General features: G+C 48.9%; 1 long non-coding RNA gene across 1 annotated transcript; it reads left to right on the top strand.

Annotated features, from left to right (window-relative positions):
* The first annotated feature begins 9,704 nt into the window (after nt 1–9,704).
* LOC136564493 (uncharacterized) lies at nt 9,705–12,234 on the top strand. The gene is made up of 3 exons (XR_010784722.1): nt 9,705–10,381; nt 11,089–11,200; nt 12,131–12,234. It is a non-coding gene; the product is annotated as an uncharacterized lncRNA (long non-coding RNA).
* Nucleotides 12,235–12,276: the final 42 nt, after the last annotated feature.

Below are 12,276 nucleotides of genomic sequence, written 5' to 3'. Positions count from 1 at the left end.
ATTTTTAGTTTGTCCAATCCTAAAGCTAAGAATTTAATACACAGTGAAGTATTTAGAAAACACAAAAATGCATGTTTCTATTTTTCTATGATTTATTGAAAACCTGTTGTCACTGAAACCTCAAATTTCAAATAGTTAAAGAATTCCACTATTGTAATGTTTTGCTGAATGTGAGAAACTCCATTAATATTTGACATCAGCTCAAACTTAGGGGATGCCAAAACATCTTGTAATACTTAAGTGCCTATCACTTTACAGTGGAGTAATTCTGTTTATTTAGATTCCTCCTTTTTAAGCAAGACTGCCTTTCTGTAAAATATTGATTTCAATTTTTAAATAGGCATGAAGAACAGCTTGGGTTTATGAAAACCAAAACCCTCTCCCCAAAATATTTGGGAGGGTTTTTTTTTTCCTCCAATGTGATGCTAATAAATAAGCAGAATGGGGAGAGTGCCTCAAAGAAGCCTTGGGACCAACATTAAAATAACATTTAGGTGACAACAGAAATGCTAAATATTCTCCATGGTGTATATCTAAACAGGATGGGTGTCTCACCTCCCCTCACATAATTAAAATGCTGAACAGCAGCACAGGAAGAGTTATTTAAGCCTTTGGTTCTAAAATAGCAATGCTCTGAGCAAAGCCAGGCATTTGTAGGGCTTTGGAACCGAGAGCTGTAACCCACAGGAAGCAGCTGCTGATTTATTCCATCAATCTCACATTTGAAAGCTATCAGTTCTCTGGATGCCTCAGGTAGCTTTGTCATTTTTCATTTAGTTCTAATTTGCATCCCCATGTTCTGCCCTGAATCCTGAGAGGGGAGGAAAAAAAGGCAGAATAATGATGAAATGTACATTTTTCATTTCACTTTATTAAGGCTCCTTATTTTTATTGAATTTAGGATTCTTTGGAGGGTGGTCACTGCCTGCAGATCTCTGCAGGTTTAATGGCCAGCCCAGGTCATGACAGCTAACAAGCTTTAACAAAAAATAACTACAAATGCAAATCCAGGGGGAAAATTGGTATCTTCAGTCAAGGTTTCTGCTTGGTGGTTTCAATCCTGTTTGGAATTGGTGACTGAAGGGTTTTTAAGTGAACAGTCTGGTGCCACTGGCTCACATAGGTTTGGAGGACAGGCTCAGGACACATGGATGTCTGCTTCCATCATTAAATGAGGAGGTAAGTCAAGTTGTTTGTTTGTTTTGGGCTTTTACCTTTTTTTTTCCCAGAGTGTTTGATAAATGATTGATTTCTGTCACACAGTTGAAGGCAGCTGCTGATCATGTCAAGTTCCTGTTAACACTGAAAAATTACTCATTCTGGAGAAGAAATAGCCTTTTGCCCCTGATGTAAAATTTACAAACACTTCCTAATGGCCACAGGAATATCTTTTTTTCTGATGTGATTAGAGAAGAAACATTCCAAACCTCACACATCATGAGGCATCACATAATGGGGAAGGCTCTGAATACTGATGGTGCTAAATCATGTAAAGCAGTTGCAGAAAATGAGTGGAAAAGCAGAAGACAAAGATTCTGTTGGAAAGGATTTCTGGGGTCGTAAAAATCTCATCCATTGAGATTGGAAATTGCTAAAACAATTGGTTCAAGGCTGTGTGGAAAACTGAGACACGAAGGAGAGTTTGACCTGGAAGCTGGGGTGCTCAGTCTGTAATGGGATCTCAGCATTAGAATATTGATTAGGTCTCATTTTGGACCAAGCCTGGAGTTTTGCAGTCCAGGAAAGGGAAATAAAACATGGCAGGGTTGTTACCAGCCCTGCCTCAGCCTCTTGGTCTCCTTCTTCCCTGAGAGAATTCAGAACTATGGATTTGTTTCCTCTTTCAGTGAAATAACAGTTTTGGGAAGAGCTTTGAAAGTCTGGGTGAAATACAGAAATACAGTGTCTCTCCCCTGAAGATGATAAACCTTTCTCTGTTCCAAGGAAGGGACAATTGGTGGCAATCCAGTGAGAGGCTCTGCCACAGCAGGGCTTTGCTCCAGGAGGATTTAATCTGAGTAGACAGAGGTGCTTCTCTGCCATGTCCAGGTGCTATGAAGGGGGTATTTAGCAGATATTTTGGGCTGCAAAGCTACAGTGTTGGTGCTCTCATACCTGGGCTGCCTGGGTGGTGTCTGGGCAAGGCAGGTGGGGCGTGGAAGGCAGATCCTGGACTGTCCTTGGAGGGAATCATGGAATCACAGAATGGTTTGGGTTGGAAGAGACCTTAAAGATCATCTTCCAACTCCTGCCATGGGCAGGGACACCTTCCACTGTCTCAGGGTGCTTCAAGCCCCAATGTCCCACCTGGCTTTGGACACTGCCAGGGCTTCCCTGGGAATCTGTGCCAGGGCCTGCCCAGTGCAGCGAGGAATCTCTGGAGCAGTGAGCAGGGCTGAGCACCTCTCAGTGCTGATCTGGCTTTCTCAGAGAAATCTGAAGGTTTTGTGTGCTCTGAAATCCCATGAGGGATGCAGCAGGATGTGCTGGGCTGGCTCCTGCCAGCCTCTGCTCCCCCAGTGCCGATTCCCTGGGGGAATCTCATCCATGTGCCTTGAAATGGATGTGAACAGCCTCAAACACTGGCTGTGGCCTTCCTGAGGCCTGCAGTGCCTCTTTATCTTGTCACCCAAGCAAAGGTATCAATAACCCCCACAGAGAGCATCCATCCTGCCTGGCAGGTGCTCCATCTCGATTATGCCTCAGCTCTGCTCGATCTGTCATGTTCCTGGCCTGAATGACAGAGCAGGAAGGTGCTGCTGGTGGGAGCATTTCCTGCCTCCCTAATGGGGCTGTAATTAATGGCTGCAGCCAGCCAGCCGAGCAGAGGCACCAGGCCTCTCCTTCAGCACCCAACCATGCCGTGTTACACACCCTGCTCCATGGTGGTGCTGCAGATTCAGGTAAATTCTGAGGCATTGCTACGTTTAATTAATGTGTCATAGTCAACCTTTTCACTGTTTCTGCAGCCTTTTATTGCCAAGTACCTGGCCTCGGTGGATGTGGTGTCTCAGATGAAGGGGAATGTGCTGCAGGGCCAGGCAGGCTCTGGGTACATGGCATGTCACTGACCCGGAGGTGTCCCAGCCTTCCTCCCTGCCTGTCACTTGTTCCCTCAGCGAGCTGAGTGTGCTGCAAAGGGGCTGCAGGGACAATCTCAAAAATGGGACTGTTCAAGGGGCTGCTTTGGCTTTCACCCTGCTTCCCCCACCGTCTCCTTTGGGAGCAGACATGTCCCGAGGTCCTGCTGGAAGGCAGGCCGTGAGGGCGAGCTTTGCTGCCTGGGAGTTTAACCCAGCCATCATCACCATCATCAGAGCACATGGAGAGCCTCGCTGCCCATCGAAAATTGGGATTTTTACCATCTGTGGTTTTGGGATCTCCCCCCTGGCATGGCCTGGCTGACGTGTCCCTCAGTGCCCCAGCCAGAGCTCGGGTCCCCCGGGTCGCTGTTACAGATGAAATTCGGCAGCCATTAACTGGCTTAATGAGCCTCGCAAATGGCTTTGGGGCGGAGCACAGGCTCCTGCTCGGCCTTCCTGCCCCTGTTCCCGTCTGCTCACACGGCTCGGCTGACGGTGGGGTGGGACTCCAGCACCGGGATCTCATTTTGGGACAGCAGATCACCATAGCTCAGCCCTGTGGTGGCGTTTGGGGACAGAGGGGGTGAGCAGCCACAGCTCTGTGTGCATTAGTGACAAGGTTCCCTGAGCGCTGAGACTCTGCAGGGCTCCGATCCACACCTGGCTCGGGTGTCCCATCCCCTCCATCCCCTCAGGTGTTCCCATCCTCCACCCCCGAGCCAAACTCCTCCCGCGTTTCCAGCTTCACACCGACCCGCTCTTGACGTTTATAAACAAACTCTCCCATGTTCATCCACTTAAAAGCAACTGAATCCCTTCTATAGGAGCACTTTTCTCCTCTTTCCTGTTGCTGTGGCAATCGCCGCTGCTGCTGAGCAGGGCGGGCGGGAGGAGCCAGCCGAGCATCCATCCTCCTTTCCTGCTGGGGCTCTGCTGCCTGTTTCGCCGCTGATTTTACCCCCGTAGTGGTTTTGAAATACGAATCTCAAAGGTTTCTACAGAGAGAAGTAAATGAGAACAAACACGATGACTCATTTGGGGAGGCTGAGGCACTGGAGAGCAGTGATCAGCCAAAGGCTGAGAGCTGGCTCTGGATCTCAGCTGGAAATTACATTCTCCTTCCTCAACTTAGCTTTTGCTCTGGGCTTGAGGGCAACTTAACCTTCCTTAAGGCTTTGAGTAGGGTTTTGGCTATGTCAGAGCTTCACCCACACCTCTGAGCGCGTCATCTCTTGGGTGTCACACTCTTGGCCCTTCTCCCTGCAGCTGGGCAGGCCAAGGCTCCCTCTGGAGCAGGTCACTGGCTGATTTCTGGATCACCAGCTACATTTGGTAGTTGAGTGTGAGAAGCTGGTCGCACAAACCAGTGGACGAGAGCACGTTTTCCTTGGCAGTTGGTGCAGATCAGGGGATGTTCTGTTAATCACATCCACCCCAGAGCAAGTGCTGGCAGATGGCAGCTCCCTGGGGATAATTAATCATTTGTTTGTCCAGGATGTGGAGTGTGGAATGGCAATGTCCATACAGATTCTAGGTGAAGCTCAGAGAGGACCCGTGGCCCTTGGAAAGGAGGATCTCCCTCTCCAAGGTGGAACTCATTAGCTAAAGGCAATAAATCCACCCTGAAGGGATCAAGGGCTTTCTCCCTGCCACCTTTGGCTCCCTCAGGGCATCGAGCAGCTAAAGCATTGCAAAAGGAGAGGAAGAGAAACTGCATGACATCTGTGGCTTTGATCTGTTGTGGAAGATTTCTCCCCTCAGCTCGGGGGGAGAGAGGACTATATTCAAAAACCAAAAAGCAAATGCTTGTAGGTCAGGTCTGTAAGGAGCAACACCCTCAGTTGAATTTCCTCCTGGGGAATGAGCAGCAGCAGAGTGACAAAGCTCTGCTGGCCACTGTCACTGGGCAGCTGAGCATCCTCTGCCATGGGCTCTGCCAGGGAGACACGTGGCACAGGTGCCATTTGCAGACAGCATCACTCCCAGCAGACAGGAAGGAGGGGAGAGGTCAGGCAACCTCCCTGTCGTGTTTGTTTTGCTTTGTTTTGTTTTTTGTAAGGCTTTCCTCTGGATAGCTTCTCCAAATCCTCCTGTCCAAAGGCAGCTGGCTCAGCAGGGAGGTGGGAGCACAGGCAGGATGGGGATGATCAATGAGGGGAACCTTCTCCCTCCCTCTGAACTCTGAGGCCTCTGTGTGCAATTTAAAGTGGGGAAAGAAAGACATCTGTACCGAGGATTTGTCAGGCTTGTTCCTGGCAGATAAGCTGGTTTTACCGAGTGGCTTGACATGTAATTCCACACAGTGTGTAGATGTTTGTCTTATGTTTACCTAGAGGAAGAGATTTTCTATCAATCCTGAAAAAATTAACCTTGTGTAACGGTGCATATCCTCGGTGAAAAAGAGCGTGAGGATCTGTCAAAATGTCAGGCTTGTCTGGAATGAGGGTCCTGTAGAAGACAAGTGGCATTAATGTCTTTGAAGATGTTTCATTTAGGAGTAATGGAGTCCCCAGGCTTTTGGGGGCCCCTATAATTGAACTGAAGAGGTTATAAAGCCTAGAAGGGAAATGCTGGACAGGCAGAGACACTCTCAGAGGGAGAGGGTCAGATAGGTTATTTCTACTGTAAAACAGCAGCAGAAGGAGGTGAAGAATTGTTCCTAAATTATACTCCTCTGCCTGGATCATTTTAGGGAAGTCAGTAAGACTTGGAGGCTTGCTCCTAAGGGGGAAAAGGGCTTGGGGTGAGTTTTAGTTTAATGGTGCTCATGGAAGGAAACACAACCCCCCTCTAGTCTCTGAACCATCAGGAAGGTTTGCAGGACCACAATTAGTAATTAGAAATTATAAAAAAAAAAAAAAGAAAAAAAAAGTCAGGAAACTTCTTGAAGCTTCCACATCTGTAGTGCTGCAAGTCAGCACACAGTGTCTCCTCTCTGAGGAAAATCCTGTGTTTAGAAAGTGCCTCCTTTCAGGGCCTGAAAATGGATCCTTTACAATGTGTATTTTTCCTACCAGGGACAGAGTGTTTGGATGGAGCTGTGTTTTCTGCCTCAGACACTGAGCAGAGTGTTCCTCTTGACAACTTCATGTTGGCTTTAAAATGCTTTTTGAAATAATGCCCTTTCTCTTCTGAAGGCTCTCCAGCTCTTACAAAAGTGGAGAAATTACCCTGTTTGTGAGGAAACAGGCACAGAGCTGTGCTGCAAACTGCTTTTTGCTGTTTGTCCCAACTTGCAAATAAACCAAATAAAACAACACCTGTTAATTGCCTGTCTTTACAAAATCCACTTATTTCATAAGCACTGAGGGGGGGGACTAGGAGGGTGGGTCTGCATTGCTCACATTGAGGTTTGACCTTGTAAATCCAGGTTTCTTGCTGGAGACCTGCTGCTGGTGTCGGCAACCAGCAGCGTTTAGAGTTTGCTGTTTCATGGGAGGGACTTTCTGTTGTGGGAGATGTTGTTTTGGCCTTGGACACCTCCTCTTAACAAGCTCCTTCTCCAGAAAAGCTTTGAAACCCGCCTGAGGTTCTGCATTGGCTCTGAATAAAAGGTGTTGTGCGTCTGAAGTGCCCGGCCCAAGGGCTCTCCAGCAATCCAAACAGCCAGCACACAAAGCCATTCAAGCTCAAGTGCCTGGCCATGATTACCTGGAGACAGTTTGCAGCTGAGGCCCGCAGGAACCGGCTTTGTCTGAAAAACCACCCGCGGCAGGTGGGAAAAGTCCAGGTAGGTCTTGTTGATTCATCAGGGTGGGTGGTTTAGTCCTTCAGCCAAGGTGAGTGGGAACAAGCACAAATGAGATCAGGCAGGCGGCAGGGAGATGGTTTAAAGAGGATTCTGTGCTTTCCCCCTCTGCTGAGGCACTGGAATTTCCAGCTCGCATGACTAAATGGCCCTGGTGTCTTGTATCCTGAAAGCAGATACACGGCCTGGAGGAGCCAGACCTGACCTGCTCGGGTCCATTTGCAGAGTGAAACCCCAGAAGTGCAACTCGTGTGCTGCCTCGGAGCTCCTCCATCTCCTGGCACCTCTTCCATGAGGAACACGGAGCTTTTATTTTTTTATTCTTCTTATTATTATTTTTATTTTAAAATTTTACCTCTTGGTACCACACCAGCTGGAGCAGCTCCTTCCAGGGTGGGGAGTCTCCTGTGCACGCTCTGCTGAGCCAGAAACTGCTTGGAGTTGAACATGCACTTCTTCCCTCCTGTGGTTTAGAAAGCTGTATCTACGTTTTTAGGGATTTTTTTCCCCTCCAACTTATTGAGGTATGAAGGGAAGATTATGGCACTTGATGATTTAATCAACATAATCTCTAGATAAAACATGCTTATGTTATACTACTGGGAGATATTAATTTATGCTGGTTTGCTTCTCAAAAGGTAAATTAAATCATTAGTTTTTAGACTGGATTAGTTGCACATGTGCCCTGCCTCTTAAAAAGGCAGTTTAGGAGTTCTTAAAAGCTTCTTGGCTCGGCATTTCTCAGGAGTCATGGAATCCCTTCAGTGCAGGTGCCATGAAAAGTGGAACTGTGGTGCAGCACCTAAAGGTGGGATACGGGACCTGCTCCTGCCCCATGCCCCCTTCTTGCCCAGGAGTGGCGTTTGACCAGCTGGTTCATTCAGAGAGAAGGCTTTCCCCAGCTCCGGAAACCAGAGTTGCTCCTTTGAGGCAGCCTGTGCCTTGAGCTGGTTCAGTGTGTGCTGGACCAGACCTGCCTGGAGCAGTGTCCACATCCATCTCTCCCTTGAGGGAGCACCGGGACGCCCAGGGGGTGTCACCCATCCACCAGGCTGGGTGGGCTTGGAGCAAGCTGCTCTGCTGGAAGGTGTCCCTGCAGGGAGAGGAGCTTTATGGTCCCTCCCTACCCAAACCGTTCTGGGATTCTGTGTTGGTGTCCTTTGGGTGACCTTGGGAATTCAGGCAGCACCTCTGAACTGCCTGAAAATTCCCCCCAAATGTATCTCTGAAGCTCCATGAGGGCAGAGCAAGAATTAAGAGCAGGAGATACTCACCGAGGTGGCTGGAAGGTGTCACAGCTCTTCCACACAGGCAGGGAAACTGAGGCACAGTGTGCCTCTCCTCACAGAGGGCAGCAGCAGCGTGCAGCGGTGAAATCTGGGTGCCTGATGCCAGAGCCATTGGATTTGGAGCAGATGTGCTGAGCTGAGCCAGTCTGTTCCCCTTGGGAGTGGCCGGGGTGGAGGTGCCCCGACACTGGCTCCCCCAGACCCAGGGGGAGGAGAGCTGCCAGAGGCCCTCACAGCAATTTCAGGGCTATTAAGGATGTGCTAATGAGCTTCCTGCATCGTTTCCAGCACTCCACTCTGCCAGCTCTGCCCATGCATTAACACCTCCATCCCGGGAGGACAGCAAACACTCCGCTGGAGCTGTAACTCCATTTATCATTGATCTGGGCATCAGCAGGGCTGCTGCAGCTGCAGGGGCCGAGGAGAGCACTTTTCTCAGCCCTCCATCAACACAGAGAGCAGGCGCTCAAGGCACCTCAAAGGAGCAATTGCTGTTTCCCCAGATCTGGGCAAAACCTGACAGAATTAATGAGCTGGTGCAATGCTGCTGTGGGTGAAGGGAGAGGCAGAGAGGGCTGCTGCAGGATGCTCGCAGCCATCCCTGGGCTCTCTGCTGCAGGGTGCTTGTCACTGTCATATTTCCTGAAAAATCCCTTCACCAGGATTTCTTCTCCTGGGAAGATGAGAAGTCTCAGCTTCTCCATGTTTTGCTGCTCTGGAGATTGTTTATCCAAACATGTGAATTGTTTTTAATTAATGACCAATTACCATCAGCTGTGTTGGACTCTGAGGGGTCGGTCAGTCACGAGTTTTTCATTATCATTCTTGTTAAGCCTTCTGATGGATCCTTCTCTTTCTTTAGTATAGTTTTAGTATAGTATTAATATCATATCATAATAAATCTGCCTTCTGAGAATATGGAGTCAGATTCTCATCTCTCACCTCACCCTGGGGACCTCACAAACACCACAGGTGTCTCAGCCATCCCTGGGTGTGGTCTTTGTTGGGGTCCCCAGGATGAGGGAAGAGATTAACCTGACTTCATGTTCTCAGAAGACATATTATCATATCATATCATATCATATCATATCATTGAAAGGATAGAGACAGAAGGCTTAACAAGAATGATAACACAAACTCATGACTCCCTCTTCCAGAGTCCCAACACAGCTGGATGTGTTTGGTCATTAAGTTAAAACAATTCACATGAAACCAGGAGAAGCAATCAGATAATGATTGTTTTCATTTCTCTCTGAGGCTTCTCAGCTTCTCAGGGGAAGAATCCTGGGCAAAGAAGATTTTGCAGAAAACATGACAGTGACACCTGGGCTCTGTGCTGTGTGGGATGGTCTCCATGCTCCCAGGAAAGGCCACATCCATCTGCTGTGCCTTTGCTGTGCCTTCCTGGTGCTGTTTCCCTGGTACAGTCAGTCCTTGGGGCTGGCTCTGCACGGCATCTCTGGGATGGTTGGTGGGATCTTCCCCCGCTCTGCCTCTCTGCATCCTGGGGCCATCTGCTCTGCCTGGGGTGGGTGTGCTGGGGGCTGCCAGGATTGCTGTTCCCTGTGGGACAGAGGCAGAGCTGGGGGAAGGAAACTTCTGTGTCTCCACGGAGGTCGGACAGGGATGAATTCACGAGGTTGTACTTCACGTGAAGAGGGGGAAGCAGGTGTGGAGCTGCCCAGAAGCTTTTCCTGCTGTAGCTCTTCCAATTGCACTGCTGGATGTGGGTGCCTGAGCAAAGAGCACAGAGAGCCCTTTTTGCTTCACGACTGCATTTCTTCCATTTGAATATCGAGAGGCATTTTTTCTGCTTGGCTATTTAGAGGTGAGTGTCTCCTCCTGTGCATGGTGCTTTTGCACCTGATTTACTGTGTGGAATTAAATGTTAACCGGGGGGCTGATCCAGTCTGCTTTGAGCAGGACACCTCCTGGAGCTCCAGAGGCATTTCAGGAATGAAATCAGCTAATGGAACCTTTTCTCACCCTATAGGTGTGTGTGATGTTGTGTTCAGTGTCACTGTCACATTTTCTGAAAAATCTCTTTGCCCAGGATTTTCTCCTAGGAAGCTGAGCAGCCTCACAGAAAAAGGAAAACAATATTATCTCATTTGCTTCTCCTGTGTTTTGCTGCTTTGGAATGTAGTTGGAGATTGTTTATCCAACATGTGAATTGTTTGACTTCATGACCAATCACAGTCAGGCTGGGTCAGGACTCTGGAAGGAGTCACGAGTTTTCCTTTAGCATCTTTTAGCCTTCTGTAAGTATCCTTTCTCTATTCTTTATATAGTTTTAGTATAGCATAATGTAATATCATATATCATATCATATCATGAAATAATAAATTAGCCTTCTAAAAACATGGAGTCAAATTCATCATTCCTTCCTTCCAACGACAGGGGTCTCAGGAAATACCCCAGTTCAGCTCCTCTCCAGCCCCCTGGCCACAGGCACCCTTGAGAAGCATCCCTGGGGCTGAGCTCTTGCCCCTCAGTTCCTGTGTGACTCTGTGTGTGTGCAGCTCCTCAGGGGCTGAGCTCTGGGGCTGTGCCTCTCCCCTGGGTGATGCCTGGGCAGGGAAAGCCCCACACAAGGTGGAGATCACCTCCCTGCTGCCATGTGGGAGGCTGTCTTACCAGGAGAGGAGATGGAAAGGTGCCCAGCTGATACTTGTCACTTCTGACTGCAGGCAGCACGGATGTGTCACCGGCAGAGCAAAAGGAGAACAATGTTATTTTTGGCTGGATCAGGCTGTGTTCTCTCTCCAAGTTCCACAGGCTGACACGAGGTGCTGCTGAACACTCAGTCTGGTTTATCTTTGCCACGGTGAACAAGGGGGAAAAGCACTTTTTTTAATTTTAAAGAAAGTATTTGTAGCCTTTCATGCTGGCAGAGCCTTGGCAATGAATCTGGTGTGCAAGGTATATTTTGACTTGGTTTAATGTCTCTCCTGCATCTCCCATGCAGCCATCCAGGACTTGTCCTGCAGCCACAGAGGATCCAGGTCAGTGCTGGGGAGCAGGGACTGTGTTGCCACAGGGATCTCCACACTGCAGTCCTTGCTCTGCAGCCAAAGCAGGTGGGTTTGGAAGGACGGGAGAGGTGGGAATCCCTGGCTCCCAGGAAGGAGCAGCAGTGGGAGAGGGAGGATCCCACTGCTGCTGAGCCATCCTGCACTGCCTAACACAGAGAGATCAAACCCAAGACAGCGGGATTATTTATTGAGGTGTTTGTTTGAAGTTGAATGGACAGGAATCACATCTCCAAACTGTAAAGAATGAGCTTTTTAGCCTCTTTCCTTTCCACAAAACAGCAGCAACATCTCGGCAGGGATGTCAGGGCGAATCTGTTTCACTGACAACAAGATTGTTCTGTCTAGACGGGGAAGCGCCGCCAAACCGAGGGAGGCTGCGGAATAATTTAAAGCCAAAATTCTTTACAGACATTAAATTTAAAAATAAAAGCTGGCTTGACACACACGATGCTTGATGGATAGCTGGTGTGAGGGTGGGATGGCAGTTGGCTCTGACACAGAGTGTGGTGGCAGGGATTGGCAGGTGTCCCTCAGGGTGACCCAGTGCCTCTTGACCTGCCACCTTTTCTGGATCATTTCCACCAGAATTAGTCCATGGAGGCCTCTGAGTGGCCTTTGGAGCTCAGTGCAGGGATTCTCTGCCACGTCTTGAATTCTGTAGCTCTGAGGCTGCCCAGCCCCCCCTGCCCCCTCAGTGCCACCTCCTGAGTGGCACCAGGGAATGATGGAGCAGAAAGGTCTGGGTGGGTGGGAGATGAGCCTGGCACTCTCTGTCTGCCTGGAGGAGCTGGCAGCCAGGGCTGTCTGAGGCTCAGGGCTGTGGTGGTGAGGCTGCAGCCCAGCCAGAATAAGGAATTTCCTTTCTTCTGGCAGAAAAATAAAGATGAAATATTAAAAGCATGGCTTAAAGGCTGCTGTATATACATATATATATATATATATATATATAAAAATATTTTTTTCCTTTCTGCTCAGCAGTGCTTTGGTGCTGCTCAGAGACAGCAGCCAGTCAGAGCAGGAGGGATGCCAGACTTCAGAAGAGAGCAGGGAGTGGGGCCGAAGCAAGGGAGAAAGAGGAGGATTGTCTCAGGTGGGTTGATTTCAGAGCTCAGGGTGAATGC

This window comes from Molothrus aeneus, chromosome 18 (assembly GCF_037042795.1).
Source record: "Molothrus aeneus isolate 106 chromosome 18, BPBGC_Maene_1.0, whole genome shotgun sequence".
NCBI classification, from domain to species: Eukaryota; Metazoa; Chordata; class Aves; order Passeriformes; family Icteridae; genus Molothrus; species Molothrus aeneus.
This window is presented reverse-complemented; position numbering and strand designations above follow the sequence as displayed.